This window comes from Cydia splendana, chromosome 12 (assembly GCF_910591565.1).
Source record: "Cydia splendana chromosome 12, ilCydSple1.2, whole genome shotgun sequence".
NCBI classification, from domain to species: Eukaryota; Metazoa; Arthropoda; class Insecta; order Lepidoptera; family Tortricidae; genus Cydia; species Cydia splendana.
The window spans coordinates 3,029,127-3,051,982 of record NC_085971.1 but is presented as its reverse complement, the minus strand read 5'-3'; the positions used below and the strand labels follow the sequence as shown (position 1 = coordinate 3,051,982).

Here is a 22,856-nt window from a genome sequence, read left to right as displayed (position 1 = left end):
TTTCTGACAATTGTCAAGATTTAGAAGAATTGTAGGTAATTCTTGACAGGTAATGAGTTATATGTCGGAATTTCGTGACAATTGTAGTGTTTCTTGTGACAATTGTCATAAACTTAGCAAGAGAAATATCTGTTTTTTTCCGATATAATAAAGTTTTTTTTAATAAAACAATGATGGTGGCAAACAGGAATACGGCCCGCCCGATGGTAAGCGGTAACCGTAGTCCATGGATGCCTGTGACGTCAGCAACAGTGATGTTTTACAATTGTCGCACCTGTCACCGTGGTGAAATTGGAGCCTGGCAGTGGACTTAAAGCGGTGGCGTGTGCCTCGGATGCACATGCTGGTGGCGCGTATAACGGCGAAGATTGTGTTTTGTACTGTCGACAATAGATAATTAAATCAGAGCGGCAGCGGTGCTCAAAAAGTTTAAAGAAGCACTTAAACGTCTTGATAATAGAGATTTTTGTTCAGCTATTTGTAAACACCTTGGTCGCTCCGATGTATCTGCGACTGTACCTGGGCCTAGAATAAACTATACTTACGTGAGTAAGTAGCAGATGTAGGTATTACTATGTGAAGTCTTATTTTAACACATTCACTGCCAGCGAGAGCTACGCGCTAGGAGCGTTACCGATTACACTGTTTTTCCCGTTTGTAGCGAAAAGTGCCTACGAGCAGAGAGCCCGCCTAGCGGGTCGCTGGCAGTGAATGTGTTAAGGTAGCACTTTCCTACAAAATAGGGTCCCTAATAATAAAGATAGGACCTATATACCTGGTATATTTAATAATAAATATTAATCTTTAAAAATGTTGTAGATATCTGAACGTTACATTTAATCTTTGCGGTAGTTTATAAATAAGATTTTTTATTTCTATCTGTAGGCCCGATTCGAACTTTAAGATACGCCAATTAATAGATCTAGAAACGATATGGAATAGATATGTCAGTGTCAAATGTGACGTTTCTTCAAACAAAAACGTCACTTATGACACTGACACATCTAGTCCATATCGTTTCTAGATCTATTAATTGACGTATCTTAAAGTTCGAATCGGGCAGTCGATTGGAAACTACTCAGGTATAATTCGCGGAACTTACGATCCATAATATTTATAAAACGTTCCGTATCGAGAACGTATTAAATTACCATATTGTAAAGGTTTTTCTTAATAAAATAAACAAATACCCACATATTGGCAAGCAATAATAAAATTACAGGCATTCGGAAATTCTCATATAAAACGACAGCTTTTTACGCTTCCCCCTTTTGATAAAAACGTACAGACGGAATATATTTGAAGCTTACGCCTTTCGATATAAAGAATTTATACTGAAATACCAGTATGATTATTAAAACAAGTGTGAGCTCTTCGAATAAGTAGAGTGGGGCTAAAAGATCCGCGGTTAAAGAGGTCCATTAAACCTTACGAAATCAATAGTCCGTATGGGTCCGATTGGGATTTGCATAGGGTCATCATATGAAAAAACGAAAATCGTGACAAAGTCCCAACCCAAAATTCTAACATTTCCATCCAGGAAATTTCTCCAAAAATGACCCGGTGGACCACTAGTGTAACTCGCCACCATAATACTGTAGCTACAATCTAGAACTATTTCACACAATAAAGAATAAATTTAATTTAACTATAAAACTCAAGAGCCAGATACGGATGACAGGAAAACGTTTTAACAACATTCAACCGTAACTTAAGTAAACTAATGATATTTTATTCCAATAGACAAAGTTAACAACAGGCACTGACACGTTAAAATTCAGCGTCAAATTATGAAAACCATAAGCACCTTACATTCCATTAGGCGCCAGCCATAAGCTCATTAAAGGGTTTCCAAAACAAATTAAACCAAAATCAATCTTAACCCCCTCCACATAAGAGCGATAAAGATCATAACATGCCGTCGACTAACACTAAATGAATGCCATTCGAGACTAGACAAAAAGGTTAAAAATAAAGTAAGCAGTGTTACCAATTTCAATTTGCGGTCGGAACTTACAGCCGCGAACTACTTTCGTCTCTAATCTTATGACTTTTGAGACGCTTCTTAATTTCGCGGACGGCAGCAGTTAACTTGGTGGCATTATAACAATGGCCGCTAAACAAAGCGGATTTCCCTCAAAGGAGCTTTGGTGTGAAAAAAAAAGAAGAGCGGGAAATCGAAAAGCAACAAACGTACATTTTTCTGTAATGCCCGGAAAGTGGGTTCACAGAAAATATTCCGTTTTTAATTGGGTAGCTTCGTTTATGAAAGATATTAAAAGGACAATAATTGTTAATTTGGCAGTTGTTAATTTATAAGCTCTGCTAGTTGGGCCTGTTGAAGGTCATCGAAAACAGGGAGGGATACCCACACTCTGGTTCATCGCCATTCATGAGGTTACACGCGAGGGGTTCCAGGGTTCCTTAAGGAAGGCAATGAATCGGCCAGGTTGGAGAGCACTACAGCACAGAGCGACTTATGGTGGTCACGACCCTCAGACATGAGGATTCGACTAGGAAGAAGAATTTATAAGCACTTAGATTATCACATAAACAAGTGAAAAGACGCGTCTGATGGGCAAACATATCTTCCAAAAATCTGTACAACTTAGCTTAAGCTGTCCTCATCCAACGGATTCCATAAAAGTGCTATGTTAACGCATTTTTTTATAAAATTAACGTTTTTTACAGTATCAAAAACTTTAAATTCGATACGTAAATCAGTTAATCAATAAAATTAAGTCGAAAATCGTCATAACTGACCGCGTTTTACATGCCTATCAACCAATCATAGCAGATTGGCGTGCCATAAACGCTCGCGCACACCTCCGCGATATTTCACGGCACACCCAACACACGTAAACAAATCGCTTTTCTATCGCTCTTGCGGGAGTTATCGCCCGCTCCGGGTTAATAGTAGACATTAATATGAAACGCGTGCTGTATTGTTTACAGATGTACGTATTACCATGGAGCATTTTTCTCGTCGTTGGTGGCCATTTTTTTAAACCCCTTGGTTAAACTGTATACTAACTTTTTTATATCTGGGTAATATCATGTTATTTCTACTCAGAATCACAAAATCTATTGAACCTATTAGAAGAAAAGTGTCTCAATGTTTCCCAAGTCCTTTAACTGAGCAATTTTTGTATATATATTTATTTATATGTATATCGGGGATCTCGGAAACGGCTCGAGGGCGAAAAATCACATGTCATATTTGACGTTTCCGCGATTCTGGAGGTCCTCTTGAACGATTTCGACAAGTTATGACTTAGATATCCAAGTCACATCTAGTCGATATCTAATGTAGATCTAGTTGATCTCTAAATCGTCTCAAGATCTTGTGATTATCTCGAAATCCGAATAGGCCTGTTAGTCTAATAAAACATGGTCTTCTCTTCCCAGAGTGACACAAGCCTACGTCACAATAACATTGCCACTTTATATAGTGCTATTGCAAATTATTTTACAGTACATATGGTCCTATTTTCCCGCACTAGTGCGTAAAATAGCACTTTTCGTGCGTATGTCAAAAGTTTAAAGGGCCATATGTACTGTAAAACGTTGTACGATACACGTGCGAATAGGTAATTCGCAAGTCGTGTCGATTTAAAACACACCCTTCGGTTGTGTTTTAATTTATCGCCACTCGTTTCGAATTTCCTCTTTCCCGCACTTGTATCGTAAATAACTAATATAGCGCTGTCGCATGATGACGTAGGCTTGTGCCAGTCACGTGGTTCGCGAATCTCGGAAGAGAGTATACCATGTACAAAGTAACTATGTAAAAAAAAAACATCGCAGAGCAAACAAGAAAATCAAATCACCATACTCGTCACATCAAACTGCCAAATTTTACATCCTCCCATCATATTTTTTACATCCTTCCTTATCCTTCCTTAAACCGTCACGTGACTGCTCCTATAACACTGTTCCACTTCCCCTAAATAGGTCGACGGCATAAAAAATATTTCATACATGAGGGATTGCCTTATAAATCAACGTATAAGTAACTATTCTTCAAGGCCATTAAGCAGAAACGATGCGCTTATTCTACTCAATTTCCTGAGACGATCGACAGCCGCTTTTTTAGGAATCAGATATTCGGATCGTGGACTGCCTCCAAATAGACTACGCATGAAGCGTTGGCCCCATGATGACAAGCGTCCTACGCATAGGCCCCAATTAATCTTTGACTAAGTATCTGTCTTCTTTTAAAGTTAGGAGGTTAGCCTAAAAGGAAAGATTGCCTAAAATTGCCATAGAACGAGACGCGTGGAAGAAAGAGAAGGAGCCCTTTGCCCAGCAGTGGGACACAACATACTATTAACAAATAAATAAATAATAGGAGGTTAAAGGAGACTTATAGTCAGCACAAACAGACGCTCTTTTACTTGTAAAATTCTTTTGGGAATTTCTATCTTCTTTCTACTCAGAATCACGAGCTTTTTCGATCCTAATAGGAGCCAACCATATATATTTCGTTCCTTCCATTCCTTTACCGTCATACAAAGTCTATGAAAAATGGCAACGGAATGGAAATAAAAACCTTGGTACACTTTTTTCACCTATTACGATTAGAAGAGCTTATAATAATGAGCAGATATAACATAAAATGTTCCATATAAAAAAGTGTAGTATACAATACAACTTTAAATATAATGGCCCACATGCTCCATCTAATAGTTATGAGATCTGTGTATATATATATTAGAATTCGCGGGGGCGTCTTGTTTGCGCGGGGCGGAGGGGGGAAGGGGGGGAGCCTAATATTACAGGCGAATGTTCCGCCTTTGTTTTATTAACGGAAAAATCTTCAATATTAGCTAAGACATTTTAAGGTAGCTGAGAGTTGCTAACTGGTAGCGGGTTGCTTTGCTTATAAACATAACCCCGGGGTTTTGGGTGCGGGAAAGATTTCATACATCAAATTTATAACTTTGTTTATTGTATATCAGTTACCAAACTTGAAGAATATGTAAGCTAAAATGTTAAAATGTTTTCTGTATCTACAGTTTGTATGCATGTTTTGGCTAGCTTAAAACATTCCCGCACCCAAAACCTCGGGGTATACTGTTAAAACACGCTAGAGCAGAAAAGGGCCTTTTTTGGCATGCTTGTGTCATGAACGTAGGTCTCCTTAGGTTATGTGATATTGAAGTGCTCATAAAATATCTACATACACACAAAACCTAACTTCAAGTCTCCCGGACTGACCCTATAGACCTCGCACATATTTATACCTATTTCATCGGACATGTTTCGCGATTTTTTTCTCTCGAGCTAACTTTAACTTTTTAGGGTTTTGGTTAGCGTTTGCCTATACAAATATAGTGTATTTTCCGTGTAGATTTTTTTATGGCATTTGTCGTTGATTAAAATAGGAAAAAAATCGATATAAAAACTACAATTTTGCGTTAGCCCCCGCGTAATTTCATTGACATTTATTGCCAGACGTTATGGACCTTAAGTTCCATCAACCCATCTTCTGTGGAAGAGTTCTCGGGAGCTATAAGAAGCTTTCAGCACTTAATCGCACCGTCATAATAACTTTGCCATCGACTAACCCTCATTAGACTCAGCACCATAAACTTTGCTTATATTGTGGCCCTGGGTAAGCATATATTTTTAAAATCGGGGCTTAATCGCGTACCTACACAGTATACATTTATTATTTGGCTTGACTTATCAAATTCAGTTTTATAAATTATGAGTGAAAATCGTGTTAGTTTAAATCAATATAAGTAAACAAATTTTGTTCGATTTCACTTTTTACTACTTGTAGGCTAAAATGTCGATAATACGTTCGAATAAAAATATTATAATTGTATGAATAAAAAAAAACGACGCTTATTTGTGCAAAAAATGGCCTATAAACTGAATTCCAAAAGGTTCCGTGGGAAACTATCGAGTCCTACACTGCAACAGAAAACTGTGTCGCTGACATGATTATTTAGATTATAAGATTTTTATTGTATATTGTGTTATTTTCTAAGGTATATATCTATGGACCTCAGTTGCCTAAAAATAAATGATATTTGATTTGATTTTGATATGTTATCTAAAAATATGGAATTAGAATTAACCATATAAAAATTAGGCTATCATCATGCGGCTGCGACAGCTGAAGAGACCACAGCTCCGGCTTATAGCTGGGGCCATAACTGGCCAGTGGCCACGCCTCATTAAACAAGCACCTATTAACCCTACGTGTTACAGATAGCCCCCTCTACAGAGCATGCATAGACGCAGAGGAGACAGCCGCCCACGTCATTCTCGAATGACCAGGTGTGGCAGAATACCGGGCACAACACCTCGGCTCACCTCTCCCAGAAGTCGTCGGCAACGTCAAGGTTCTGCTAGGCTTCTTGGTAGAGTTGGGTTGGCAAGAATAGTGCCGCCAACCCACCAGGCAATATAGGCGCAATAAAATGACGTCGAGTTGCGGAAACCAAGCCCGCAAGAACCTATAATCTATAGGCTATCATCATTTAATATTTTGCGAAACCGCAGTTACTATACAAGTGATCTGTGAAACCTGCACTCTATATTTCCCACAATAAAACCTACATTGTAAGTACCTACGCTCATCACTATCTCGTTAGGTTGGCAGGTGCAGCCATAAACCTTTTTAATATGGCTTCTAAGTGCACTTGAGCTATGTGAAGTTTTGAGTGCAGCAAATATTGTTTAACGGTAACGCTAAAGTTTGATGCGTTTGTGGAAAGAAACGACATTCCACTTGTTGTAATGGGAGATAGTGACATCGCAAATATAGGATGTTTTTTTAATTACCTACCAGCAACATTTGGCGATGTGAATATTATTATAGATCATACTTAACAACTTTTACTATGGGACCAAAGCCGAGAATAAAAATTGGCTCTCCCCTAGAAAACATCAGCATCTGACCAGCCAAAATGTATGAAACAGCCAATTATTTTCGTGATTGCAGGATTGCAACAAAAAACAAAAACATATCCACTTATATACACACATTCGTACAAAGAGTGCTAAAATCATAATCCTTCCCGTAGTCGGGTAAAAATTACATAAACACTCACTTGCTCGATAAAGTCCTAATGGAATGTTACTAGAAAGTAAAACACGGCCGTATAATTTAGTAACGTATGCTTTTAGCCCTAGGATCTAAACCCAGCCACTTTTGCTACACTTACAAACATAAAAGCTATATACTCGTATGCACGCTTTTATACACGATGAATCTCCATCAGCGCGAGTAGCTTGTACTCTGGGGAGCATTTTATGAAGTTGCAAGTTACATTTTCACAAAGCCTAAAACAGCAAAATAGATTTCGTATTTATTCCGCCCAGAGCGAGGTGTTGCGAACGCAACCCTTTATTTGTATAAAATCCTAATGCAGTAGCTAAACGCAGCCGTCGGGCTACTAGCCGTATTTGGAAGCTTTTTCTAAAGCACCAATAGGAGCGGTCCACATACTATGTATCGCGGCCAATTAGAGGCACCCAAGTTTGACCACTTTTTTTACAATTCAAATTATGCAAATCACTCTTTCATCAGCCTCCATACAATAACCACACCACTTCTACATCTAACCGTTAGTCAAGGAACCCTTGTAAACCAGTACCTTTTGAAAATTATAATAATTTACTTCAAATCGAAGCTTTTTATTTGAGTCGTCGAGATCCTGACGTGCACGGTGGCTACAGAGGTGTTCTTCAAACTTACCAAATTGTATCAATTCCTAAGGAAAAATAACTACAACTAAATGTTATTCGGCCAATAACACAAAAAAATTATACTCTAGTACTAGTAGTAGACGAAAGGAGAAGTGGGAATACTTCTCCTTTCGTCTACTACTAACTGGACTTTATTGTACTCCTGCATTATATTTATGTGCATCAAAATCTAATAAGTAAACTTTTTTCTACACTTAATTTCTGCCGGAAAGGAATGGTAATCATTATCACAAAACTAAAGATTTTAGAAGAAAGTCATGATGTAAAATGAGAGCAGTTATAATACAACTATACTTACAAACTTAATATACTTATAAACATCTTACAACTATACAAAACATCATTTCATAAACGGGCAAACGAAGAAACGACAGATTTCTTTGTAATTTAATTAAATCTCAGAAAAGTTTGTAAAAGACAGGAATACAAATCATCCGAGAATGAACTTTCTTTTGAATTTACTTGATGTCTTTTTCGCGACATTTGTGTCGTTATTAATTAACAAACAAAAGACAACTTATTGTCACTTGTCGTTAAACTGACATAACGACAAAACAATCTAATGCGATTAGACATCGTCTTTATCGACAATGAACAAAGGTTTTTTCGTTAATGTACTTATGGTTATATTGGTTGTTCATGCGGTTAATATTTGCGCTATCGTACTAGCAAATGTATTCAATTCAAATCCGCCTATTCCTTTGATAATCGGTTATTTTTACATGAAATCTATGGATTCCATAGCAATAGGTATCCTAAAAACTGAAGATAAAAATGAACAGCGGACGAACGCTCCAACATGTCTGTCATATCTGTGAGATAATGTATTTATAGAGAGATATCCAGACCAAACAGTAACCTAATTGTAATTTCTGAGTATTACAAACATTTTCGTGAAATTCAGAGAATTTATTAGAATTCACATCAAAGCCCGAGGTTTACCTTAATTCCGACAAGTTTTATCCATAATTTATTCGAGAATATCTGTAGATCATTTCAACGATACGGTCTTAAGACACAAATATATACTTAGTTTATACATTTATTTGTAAAGTTCGACAAACGCCGACGAAAAGTAGAAATGTATCGGGATGAGATGCTACAAAAAATCACCTGACTATTTCCCATACATTATTTAAGTTTCGAATGGCTTTTTCTGTCAACTTCTCTAGGCTTCTCCCTCTAGAATCTATCTTCTTGGCCCTCTAATAGGTGAATTTTTTAACGGCATAGCAACCAATGGAATAGCTTCATATGCTGCAATTACCACTTGGCGTAATAAAACCCACAGAAGCGGTATTTAAAAAGAGCGTAAATATTAGGCAACAAATTTAGCAAGTGCGTCAGTATCGACACAAGCAGAAATTTAGTGATCTCAACTTAAAATACATAACCACATATGTAATTGTACACAAAACATAAGTATAGTGCGACATAAAATAATAAACATTAAATAAAATGGACCTAAAAAAAATCCATACTAAATTGTTGCCATGTTTTAGCATTTTACGTCAAAAATGTGGCAGTTACGTAGGAAGTGGCGCCCTCAATAATTTTCTACAATTCCTTGTCGGACTACGAGTATATGTCAAGCACACATATGACTATTTCACCAAGTGAACTAACCGCTTTCGACGCTGTTCTTTATAAAACAAATACGAAAATGCGGCGGGATGAGAATTACTGAGTATATGAAAACTTTCTTATAGGCAGCCTATAACTTATGATTTGTTACTTAAATTTTCATGTTAGGTAGGCACGTTCCTGGAGTAAAATTATAATATTACGAAAACCGTAGTTTGCGAGTTTGATCAAGGTAAAGAGTTGGCTTGTACGCGGTTATTATAGTTACCTAAACTCGTAAAGCCAGGAAATTAGAAGGAGACTAAAGATGTGGCGCGCCGCGCGAAACTTGCAACGGAAGATATGGACGTCGTGCGGGTCTTTTTTTACCTTTTACAACTATCCTATATACTTCTGTTTAAAAATTTTACTCGTCACATCCCTCGGCTGTATCACTAGCTATTTTATACTGCTATGGTTTGCAGGGTGAAAATTAAACACGATTTCGTGAATTTTTAGTCGTAATGTTCCAGGCTGTCAAAAAAATATACTCCAGAATACCATCGCCCACACTGTTAACTGTACATCGGTGGACCTTATGCCTTTTGTAATAAGGTCCACCGATGTACAGTTAGGAGTGTTGCTGTTTGTACCTAACAGTCCCTTCTCAGAATCGTAAAAGCCTTAAGTGTTATTCTCTTTTTCAATAACAATAAGTAGCCACAGCAAATCCAAATCCCAACACAATCACCAAAGAGCAACTGTAACACATAATAGCGTTTTTCGTAAGCCGGCAAAGATGATGAAGCATGATTTATTGTGTACACTTGCTCGTAATTAGATCAGAGGCACACGACACCAGGTGGTGGGGAAAAAACCTTTAGAAAAAATACTTCGTCTTATCTCAGGTTATATTTTGGTGTAGATAAACCTCCAGAGATCGGGCGGTTAAAAGAGCATTTGAGGGAAAACCTATAGGACGCCGCCCGGTCGGCCGACCTAGGTATCGATGGGCGGATGTGGTGGTCGCTGATCTGCGCGAGCTCCGGGTTGAAAACTGGCGAGAAACGGCACAGGACCGGGATCAGTGGCGAGCAGTCGTGTTGGAGGCCAAGACACACTTTGGGCTGCTGCGCCAGAGGAGTAAGTAAGTAAGTAAACCCCCGGAGACTCTTCCATGTGGGAGGGTTACATTTTTGTTTAAATTCAATTTGAATAAACACTAAAAACGATGAAAGAAATATTGGTCACACAAAAGAGCCCTACTTATTATTCATTCCATCACATATTTTAAGAAGAAAATTGACAGACAACAGCAATTCAGCTGCAGTTGACATCCGAAGGACACCTTAATAAGCATGAATACACTAGCCAATAAATAGGAATAACTGTAAAAACAGACACAATTTTTACATTTTTAAGCACATTTATAGCCAATACCTATTTAACTATTCTACAGTAAACAAAGTTATGATATACACAAAATCATTCCCGCACCTAAAATTCCGAGGTACCTATGCTAAAATGCTGTCGCTATCGTGGTTTTCGTAAGAATATTTTTATGAATGTTTTAAGTGTCTCTAAATCCCTCTAAAAGTACCTACGTATGGCGTGATATTATGAACGTATTTATGTAAGCACCTATTTAGCGATTTTAGTATTTTGCTGTCGATCATTCTGGAAGAAATGCTCAACATTATATCCAAATCCTAATCCAAACCTCTTCGGTTTTCTTCTTCCTCTTTTATCTATTTATTTGATTATAAATTTGTATTTATCCATTTTCACGCCCACCAAAACATCAAATCGGTTACAGTAGGTACAATGTGCATCCAATTTTAAATCCACCACAACGCGGGGACCGTATTTGCACACGTCTGTTCAAATCGGCGTCTATATCCGCGTATTTTTCGGCGCCCAAACTTTGACACCTTATTGCCTCTCATGCAATATGCATGCTGATACCCCCCCTAAGACAGCGCCCCCATAATTGGTGAAAATCAACCCGCCCCCTCCCATAACTTCAACGGGAAATTTTCTTTTACCTCAACATCCTATCGCGACTTTTCTTTCTCTGAATTCTAGGCTATATTGTTAAGTAAATACAGTTGGTTTTGAATGAAAGATTTAAATGCGATAAGATCTTGGAAAACAAAGCGGTCAAAATAACACGACCAAATCCGCTGGACTGTAACCACCATTGTAAAGTGAGGAGTTTTAAGTTCACCTCAAACTGGACTATTTCTATATCCTTTCCTATTACGCTCAGCAGTGTATCAACGCGTTAAATAAGATAAGCTCCCGGAGTCAACCTTTCCTGGTTATTGTATTGGAACTTGAAACTCTAACTGTAGTAATTTATTCATAACTGCTGCTTTATTTCTTAGTAAGGTATTGTACTGGTTCCGGGAATCTTCTCATTAACCCGTTTGATGTTGAAAGTTGAGCATTAAATCTTTTATATCGTAATTTGGGACGTACGTTTGCACGTTACGTATACAATAGGTACGTTTCTGTGAATTTTGAGCTATTTGCTAACATTTACTAAACTTTGTGTCCTAGAACTACATATTTTAGAGGTTTTATTTATTTATTCTTTATTGTTTTATATGTACATGAAGGTTCAAATAGCGGAATTAATGCCTTAAGGCATTCTCTACCAGTGAACCAATTTAAAGTAGACTAGTCTGCATCGAAACCGAAGTGCTAACGATATTCTAACCATTTTATTAAAGAAAGTGCCAAAATCGAAATATTTATTTTATCAGCACTCCAACATTACCTAAAACTACCTATTTGGGCATAATGTTGCCATTTTGGCAGTTTTTCTTGTAAAATGGTTACATTTTCCCACCTGGTCGAGTCTCCCGAAATTCCCCTACATTATTTCATAGCAAAACCTGTTCTACCATTTATCTATTGAATATAGTGAATTCTCTATTGAATACCTTTCCATCCGATCGGACAGACAAATTGTCTGCGGAATCAGCTTGACAATGATAAATTAATGTAGTCAAGCTATGTCAATAACTTGCAGAAATATATCGCCTTTAAGATCGACGATCTCTCTCATTTTCACACTTATCGTTTTACAAATAAGGAGCATATTTGCATAATTCAAGTACTTCTGTTGCTATGGGCCTTTTCTATTAGACGTTAATGAATGATATTTTGAAGTGGGCATTTGCTTAGGATTCATCAAGATGGCCCAACGGTATGGATAGAGTATAAGCATAGTACGGCCGCCACCAAACCTATCCCCAAAAGTCCTGCGGTATGGATGCACCTTAAGAGCCAACGGGAGTGGTCATTTCTCCATACAAACGTACTCCTCGTTTTCCTCCGTGGTTTTTGAAGCTAGAGCAATGATTTTTTCAACACAGATTAATATTGTCAATATCTGTGTCGGACCGTTTTGCTTTTTTTGATATTTTTGTTTTTTAAGGCGCTAGAGCCCTTCAAAAATGGCCAAAAAGGGCCTAATTGACTATGCCGCAATGAGAGGCGTGGCATTCAAAACTGATATCAATTAGCCAAAAAAGCAAAACGGTCCGACACAGATAATTTCATAATCATTTAGATTTCCAAATTTGGTTACGATTGGTTAAGTTTTGGAGGAGGAAACAGAGGAGTACGAAACCTCGATTTTTGAGATTTTTACGCAGGATTTTTCGCCTTGTCCTTATCGCACTACTTTTAGGTGCCGCTTCCGTTAGCGAGACGGGTATATTTACCTAAAATATTTAAAACTCAGCTCCTGTTTCGTCTTAAAGACCGTCCGCTTGCTAGAGTTAGACTGAGAAAAGTCTGCAACGGTTTTTATAGCACACGCAGTGCAAGGTGTTATTTTAAACGTCAAACTTCTATGAAATACATATATGCTATCAATATCGTTGCAGACTTTTCTTGGTCTAACTCTAGCGCGGTTACACGGAGCGGTTGAACGGGTTAATGAAAAATAGTATGAGCAACTCTTACTGACGCGGACGCATGCGACCGATTTTACCAACAATTGTACCCGCGCCATCTAGCGGACGCCCAAACAAATTGCTAAGTCAGAATCGGCATTGTTACTCTCATGCCAGAGAACTTGGCGTCTCATATTTGAAAAGTACATTAAAACAAAACCTCGAGCACTAAAGTTGTTTATGTTTTTCGTGCCTGCAGTGAGTGTTGAAATAATACGGTTTATGGTAAGCGGGGAATCTTGTCGCAGCTTTATTCGGCATACATCTCACATTTACTTCTGTTTAGCTAGGAATTACCTCCGATAGACTGCACATTTTAACACTGTCACCAAATAGGAGCCCTTTTTTGTAATATACCTACTACCTGCGTCGCGCCACTCGGTTGCAACCCATATTACTTTAACGATACCTCAAAGTAAATACATATTTAAAAACGAATATTATGGTGATTTTGTAATTTGCGATTCGACTCGGGTCGACTGATTTGAAATGAGCGGTAGCACTCCCTGACTAACGGCCCAATTCGAACAATGCTTATAAGTTGTCACAGCGATACGATACCGATCTGTCAGTGTCAAAAGTGACATTTCTTCAACCAAAAACTCACTTTTGACACTATGAAACGTAAATTGGTGCGGGAGCGCCGAGTTAACAGAGTGTCTTCTTACGGGGTGGCTCAAAATTGCGTTGACGACGAACTTTACTGTGGCGTAATATATTGTTCATAATTTTAGCAAAAAAATGCGTTTGTGTGTCAAAGCTATTAAACAGAAGGATATTAATATATGAAGATAATACGTTTTAATAACACGACTATAGTTAAGTGTCAAAATATTTGTCAACGTATTTTTGAGCCACTCTGAATGCTCTATCTAGTAGTTAAGCGATTGGTGATCTTTAGGGGCAAAAATCTTATAGCGTGGCGAGACACACTGTCAAATGTTGTCATGAATTTTGTTACTTTGAATTATGGTTTCATTAAATTATTCTTTTTGTGTCCCCGTTGGTTCTTTATTTGACTGTGAAGGAGGTACTTATATTATATGTATATGCATTATGCAGTATTTTATATGGCAGAGTGCTTATAGCAATTAAATTATTTTTAGTTTTAAGATACGACACATTATTATTGAAAAGTATTGTTGATATAAAAGGATGTATGATAAAATTGTTGTAAGTCCATCCGATCTTTACATAAAGATTTTAAATGTATATATATAGGTATCTTGGTAAAGTGAGTGCGCAAAATTCGTGAGTGGGAAATTTCGTTCAAGAACGTATTGTATTCAACCGTAACCGATAGCGTGATGTCTTATCCCACCAAAAACATAAATGTAAAAAAGGAGAGCCAAGTTCAATACAAAAATTATGCTTGGCTGTGGGCTACGCCGCAAAAAGAATGGAGATCTAAATAAGTGCCAAGTTCTATGCAAAATCTTAATATGTATTTATAGGATCTCCATTCTTTTTGCGGCGAAGCCCACAGCCAAGCATAATTTTTGTATTGAACTTGGCTCTCCTTTTTTACATTTATGTTTTTGGTGGGATATCATTACTTTTTGTAAAGAAAACTAGGCAGGTATTGAGATTTAATGTTACGACACACCGTTGGCCGGTTGTTTAGCGCGTATTACAAGTTTTTTGTATGGGAACACCACTTATTTTTTGACTTAACTTTATTTTTATATTTCTGTTATATAGCAAATATAATAATACATATATTGGGATAGTTTCAAATATCTGCTTGTAACGGTTCCAACGCTACAATATTTTTTTTTTATGGGGACCCCCCCTATTTTTTAACTTTTTTTTATTTTTAGATTTTTTCCTACGCTTACACACAATTACCGAGCTGGATTCCAAATTTCATCCTTCTAGGTCATCTGGAAGTAGGTTAGCTTTAGGTACTATATATGTCAGTCAGTCAGTGCTAAAATTTACGACTTTTTGACCTTCATATCTTTATAACCGTTTGAGCTAGCTTCATGAAATTTGGGCTTCTAGATGTCCTTATGGATATAATTAAACACACGTAGTTTTATGTGTTTACGTTAAAGAGGTTTCGAGTTATAGAAGGTTCAAAAGTGGCACCAAGTGGTTCGTGTAATATTACACTCGGCGCTGGCTAGCCAGTTCCTTTGCTTGAACTTGGCTTGGACACGCTGAGCGTGTCTAGATTTGAATGCTGACACTAAAAGCAATCGCTGCTTTATCGGTGAAGTTAACAATAGTTTTAGAAAAACGCACGTGTACGGATATTCCCGCAGACGGATTTAGCCGCATTGATCTCAACTGTAATAGGTAGGTGCAGTTACAATTTTTACACTTTATTTTTTTTGTATCAAAACGCAGCGCATCAATTCACTGTTGGTTTAGTGAGACATTTACGAATCGTGTTTTAAAATAGAAGCGTGTGAATTCGAACAGTACGGTTACCATCAGTTTGTCACTGACATAAACGCCGTCGAGAACGTAATTTACTTTCTATACGTCCCGTTTGCACTAATATGCGAGTGCGAGCGAGATGTATAGAAAGTAAATTACGTTCTCGACGGCGTTTATGTCAGTGACAAACTGATGGTAACCGTACAGATAGCTATTTGATCGACGGCGAGGTTTTACGCGTTTAGTAAAAAAAAATGTTCCATGTCATTTATAAATAAATCAATAAATAGATAAAATTATAGGACATTTTTACACAAATTGACTAAGCCCCACAGTAAGCTCAAGAAGGCTTGTGTTGTGGGTGCTCAGACAACGATATATATAATATATAAATACTTAAATACATAGAAAACAACCATGACTCAGGAACAAATATCTGCATCATCATACAAATAAATGCCCTTACCAGGATTCGAACCCGGGACCATCGGCTTCATAGGCAGGGTCACTACCCACTAGGCCAGACCGGTCGTTAAACTTGGCGGCATTTGACTATTATCGCACTGAGAATCACTATAATATTGAATTAGTTCTTAAAACTTACTTACATTACAAAACGACAAGTATTTTTTCTTATAAAGAGGGGACGTAAAGCCAAGTAATTAGAAAGGAACGAAAGATATGGCGCGCCGCACAAAACTCACGACGGAAAAATGTGTGCTAAATTGTCAAGTGAAGTGTTTCAATACAGATATGTAGTAAATGCAGTGTAGTATGAATAGTTGTGCTGTTCTTGAGAAAGTGCTCCGTTTTGTATGGGGAACGTTCTCGCTCGAGAATATTTCCCATAGTAAACGGAGAATATTCTCGAGAACAGCACAACTATATTTAATTACACAAACGGGTCTACCGCGATATAATTTCATTGTTTTTACCTTAAATTCCGACGTTTTTTTGTCTACCCCGAACATTTTTATAAACTAATTTCGGGTAGTTTAGTGGTGTTTTATTAATATCTACGTTGAAATTTGCTGGGATGTCAGTCTTTCCGTGACCACAGCTGGTGCAACTCAGCTGAAACGTCGGAATTTAAGGTAAAAACAATTAAAATATATCGCGGTAGAACCGTATGTGTAATTAAATATGTAAACGGAGAACATTGTCGAGAACAGCACAACTATAAGTATTATGAATGACCACCTATCAATGTTCCCTTATGCGTATAGTTAGTAGACATGAGTAGTTCGCGAATGAAAGATTCAAATGAAGTACTTCACTTGATGTCACTCTTTCATTCGCTAGTTCAGCCCGGATTCATTTAGTTCTTTACTTCAGCAGTTCAGTTTAAAAACCTTTTCATTTACTTGCTCATTCGCTTAATAGAGAGTGACAGCAAAGACATATGTAACTTCGTATAAGACGAATAAAGTCTAAGGAAAAAACGTGCCTCGGAATTGAAGCAAAAGTCATTCTCGAATAGATGGCGCACACACCTTTAGCCTATCCTCGGCTAGATGGCGTGACGACACCGTTTCATATTTAACAATTTTAACACATAGATATCAGTGAATGAACATGGATCAAAATGATATAAAAATAATAAAATCATTTTTCCATATATATACATGTTTTGATAACTTTATACGTTTTCATTTTGAGTTTTAGTCGTGTGTCGATAGATGGCAGTAAATTTACAGTGACTACAAAATTTACAATGACAGGACCCCTCTATACTATCTATTCTTTTTGGTGACAGGAAGCCATGTTAAACTTTCGATTCATAAATTTATTTATTTGAGTGATTCATATTGAATGAAATTATCTATCAAATTCTTCATTCAACTCAATATATCCGCGAATGAGAGAAATGAAACCAATACTTTTGATATAGATGGATCTGTTGAGCTACTGAACTAGTGAACTAAAAGAGTGAAGTACTTCACAGCGTACGAAAGATGCATATCAATCTTTTCTTTTCAGTGACACATTTTGCGCATGTCTAATAGTTAGTGACAAACACACCGACAGTGTGTGACAAGCATGTGACTGCAACTTTACGTGTACCGGCACTACTTTACAGTTGGACGTGTCCTGGACATGGACTCGGACAATGCTCGTAGAATAGTAAATATCGTATTACGAGCTGCTGGGTATATTGATGGTTTTACAAGTGATTTTAGTGCCAACGACCGAAGAAATAGGTAACTATTCCGTTAGGTACTTAAAGCACAGAATAAATGTACTAAGGTTCAGAAGGTTTACTCTCTAACAAAACGCGTCTATTATGACAGATATGACTGCAATGTGGCATAAGCGCGAGCGCGGCCACTACTACTGCTAGACACCAAAATTGGTGTGAGCCGGATTAACGTGTAGCGAAGCGACGAAATCACGGAGTGAGCCTCGCCTGCTTACAATTCGATATTGTACAGCATAACGTAAATCATCTATTATGAGTGAAAATATTTAGGTATCTGTAATTGATGCTAAAAAGAGTGAGCACGTCACATTACGAATTAGAAGTGACTAAATGAAAACACCCAACTTAAAGCAGTAAGAATGTAGATCTATTCTGAGAGAACTAAAAATCACCAAACGACTCTCAACAATCTGCCAGGAGAGGGCTCTTAGATTCTTTGGGCACATAATGCGGTCGCCACACCACAGCCGCGAACGTGACATCATACTGGGGCAAGTTGAAGGCAAGCGCGCTAGAGGAAGAGCCCCTGCAAGATGGTCGGATTCCATAAAACAAGCATGTGGTTCCATGCAGAGCACATAGCCCTTGTTCGCAATAAATGGAGGGACATAGTTTTTGGTCACGATCCTCAGTCATGAGGGAACGTCGAAGAAGAAGAAGAAGAAGAAGTATGTAGATCACAATGCAACTATCGCTATGATAAAATATTGTATACGAATCTTCCTTTCATACCCCGACCTATGCCATTCGTTGGCATTATACAACGGAAGAAACGAAACAGTATAAATTAATAACGCATCGAAGACTAGTAACAGTTCCGTCCGCTCAATGACCTCATTAACTCCGCGACTGGCAGCACGCGACGCTGGCACGATATTACAGCTGGTCTAAAGTAAGGTCAGCGTAGCGAGATAAAAAATGTAGTTCACAAAATGGCGGTCCGAATTTTTTTAATACCAAGTTGGCGGCAAACAAGCATACGACCTGCTTACTGGTAAGCGGTCATCGTAGTCTATGGAAGCCTGCAACTCCAGGGATGTTACCTCGCCGACCCTTTAAAAAGCTGTAAACTCCTTTTAAAAAAAACCCTTGAGCACGCTGCCGACGGCGAGCGTTGCGGTGATAGAAAGCGGCCGCTGGCATCATATCAAACAATCTTCAGAGCACAGCCCATTGTACATGAGATTATTATGTTTTGTGTATACGTACCTACTTCATTTCAAGTTTCTTTTAATGGATTTGCAATACCTAGGTACTAAAACTTTTTTCCGCTACCTAAAAGCGGTCTACAAAAGATCGTTTAAAAAAAACTACATCATCAAAAATATAATAACAATTATGAGTAATCAAAAGTTAATTTGCATCAGAACATTATCGGACAGTCAAAAATAGAAATAATAACACAATAATTTCCATGTATAAATTCCAACTGTAGATGAAGAAAATAAACACAGTGTTCGTAACAGTCGAACTTCCATAATTACACCACATTCGGTCACGTCAATACCGGTACGCGGAACGTAATTGTGGTTTTACTGGCACACCAGTTACTGGAATCGTTCACACTGGTAAATACATCCTTGCAAGTTGGTGTTGTGAAGTCAGTATTACGTAGCATGACATTCATTATGTTCAAAGGCACACTTGGTAGATGTATAGTTAAGTGACTTGATTATACGAGTACCCCTCGCGTCGAATGTTAGTTCCTAATATCTGGGAGACCGAGCTTTGCTCGGAGAACATATAAAAACTCAAAATTGCGCGTTTTCCCAGAGATAAGACCTAGTTAGATCGATTTATCGCCCCCGAAAACCCCCATATCGCAAATTTAATCGAAATCGTTACAGCCGTTTCCGAGATCCCCGAAATATAAATATAAATAAATAGGTACATAAAAAACGTAATAATTAAAACATAGATTGTACTCCTCAAACGGTGACACTTTTGTTCAACAACTTTTAAAAATTATGAAGTATTTAGACTCCTTATTTTTCATACAAAATAAATATTATCTTCAATGGACGCCATCGCCACGCCATATCATTGTGATTGACGTTGCTTGTCACGCCTTAAACATAACAAAATTCGCAATACATTGCGTCTTAGAATAAACTTTAGTGTATTAAAAATCAAACCACAAGTTATTATTAAAAGTAGCTGAACAAATGTTGGTCAGTATGAGGAGTACAGCCTACAGTTTAATTTTTTGCTCATGTTACAGGCCACACCCGGTATAAATAAATAAATAAGAATTGCTCGTTTAAAGGTATGTATTTAGCAACATAACATTTAAGTAATAACAATACAGTAAAAACATACTTCTTTAAATATTTTTTTACTAAGTCCAACTAAAAGAGACATGAAGAAACTGTCATAAGGACCATCTTTTGACAAGAGAGGTATAACTAATGTCTAAATCCTTCAAATGTTACTCTTCTGCATTGCGAATATCAAAGCTTATTATTTCTTTGTGTTATAGGTATATTGTACTTTCGGGTGTGTAATGTTTAATATAATTATAAAAAAACTATCATACATTTGTTATAACGCCATTTGATATATTATTGTATGTTATAATGTAATTTTTATTATACGTTTCCTTTATTATATAGTGATTTCATCTAAACTTTCATTGATATAATGCCTAATGTAATATAATTTTCAAATAGTATATAGACATGTTTTATAATGACATTTGTTATATTATATTTTTGTATAACGTAATACTTCATACAATTTTATCAAGTATAAATACATATATCGTATAACATTTTTTGGCATATTTCATTTACTGATAAGTGATAACTTAAAGTTTTACATACTTTTCATAACTAGTACGCAGGCCTACTGCTTTTGCTAACTATTTTATTCTAGGGAGGTCGCAGTTCTAACCTAACCTAACCTATTTTTTCACGGATTTCGTTCTGCGGGGACCGCAGTTCAAACCTAACCTAAACCACTTTTTTGATAGAATATTTTATTCTACGGAGGGTCAAAGTTCTAACCTAACCTAACCCTCCTTTTGTTAGGTAGTTATTCGTTTGTGCGGAGTCGCAGTTCCAACCTAACCTAACCCATTTATGTCATGCAACTATTATGCTACATAAATAATTATGTGATGTCACTTGTTATAACAAATAATATGCTTTAGAGTATGTAATAAATATGGCAATGTATATTAGACGAAGAGTAAATATACCTTATGACCATTATACCAATAATAACATTATGTATACCGTTAATTAGGTATTACGGTAGTATGCCATTTATTACGTTATTCAAAATAACGATATATCAAACTATAATGTATGAAAAGTAATTATAACAAATGTAATGCACCCTGTACTTTCATTTATCTATTATCTATTATTGTCTATTAAACGTATGATATGTTAAGTTTAAAAATGACAAAATGATATCTGGTTCACTTAATTTATATGAAACAAAGGAGCTTTTTTAGTCACAGGTAGCGCCAAGTACTTCCTTGCTTTATTGGAGAGAGAAGTAGTAATTTTTCTGTATAATGAAAGATTTCAGGTAACAATCCAAGGTAAAGTGCCTTTTAAAAAGCAACAACATAAAGCTTGATTCTAAACGTAAATTATTTCAACCAAAAAGCAACCCGTAACAAAAAAGGAACATCCAATTCAACCCTAATATTTTTAATAACGCCATGGCTCTTAAAAAGAATAATCAAATCGAACACCCTTTCGGTCTGGAGATAAATAAAAAGGGGGGCACATAAATAACTTTAGAGCCCAGACGTGGGTCTAATGAGTACGGGGGGCAAATTGAAACAGGGGGCAATAAACAATTTGTATTCAAACGGTCCGCCGGCCGCATTTTAATTTACTTACTCAGATTAAAATTGCGCGTGCTCCGATTTCAAACCGATTTTACTTTACTTTCATTGATTGAAGATGAAGATTCTCATTGGAGTTTCTTAGGATACAATCGAGTTTACTAAGCTATACTATATTAGTGTTGGTAGGAACTCGAGTCCTTTGAGTCTAAATTTGAAGAACTCAGCTCGTTTTTACGAAACTCAGTGCTTAAAAAGCTTCTGAGTTTTTTGAGTCCCGAGCCTCGGCCTTTGATGAGTCTTTATTAAGTATTATAAGAGCAACTCAAAAGGACTAGAGCCTCCGAATAAATACACCGTGAACAAGTTTATAGTTTTTTCCTAAATAACAGTAAACAAATTAGTTATACGTATAGTAAATATGATATGTTTACCTAATCCACAAATTATACATAAAGACAATGTATTTCGAAATTGTTTGTTAAAATCGAGAGTTTTCTGAAATGGACTCAAGCAAAAGACTCTGGTCTCTATCAAGTTGAAAAGAACTCGAGTTTAGACTTAATTATAAGATTCTGAAAAACTGAGTCGAGTCTTGAAGCAGAGGACTCACTATGAATCTTTTTTATTTGAAATAAATGATTATTGAATTGAAAGGACTCGAGTCTTAGTACCCAACACTAGCTATATTCCCCGGGGCCAATATTTTACAAATTGACTGTAACTTCTCGATTGTCTCCTATTGTCTATTCTTTCAATTTGCGTATTGAATCTTCGTCAAGCTTTCTGCCACTGTTCTAAATAAATAGCGAATATTCCGCCCCAATTGTTTTAATTAAAGCGAAATTTCTGTTTTTGTAGTGGTTTGTCGAGCGCTTCCAGGATAGGGGATGCTAAAGGAAAGTAAACACTCACGATTGTCTTTTGAACAAGGTTATTGTTATTTCATTAAGTTGAAATTAATTCAACGTATACTTACTCAAGTTAAATGCCATAACAGATAGGTTTATTAATAATTTAGGAGGAAATTATGCCTTTGATTCAGCTAAAGACATAATTTAGCATCAATTTCCTGTAATACGTGTAGATTGAATATTTGTAGTTATTACTGATCATAACATTGACGTATATCTCAGGACGCAGGAGGAGGATCTTAAGGGCACTAAAAATGGTACTACTCGTAATTCAACGGTGTAACTCACGAATTCGAGCC

General features: G+C 36.9%; 1 protein-coding gene across 5 annotated transcripts in view; it reads right to left on the bottom strand.

Moving 5' to 3' along the window:
- The window catches only part of LOC134795287 (tyrosine-protein phosphatase Lar), a 646,064-nt gene that overhangs the window by 154,838 nt on the left and 468,370 nt on the right, over positions 1-22,856 (bottom strand). The gene's annotated exons all lie outside the window — the stretch shown is intronic.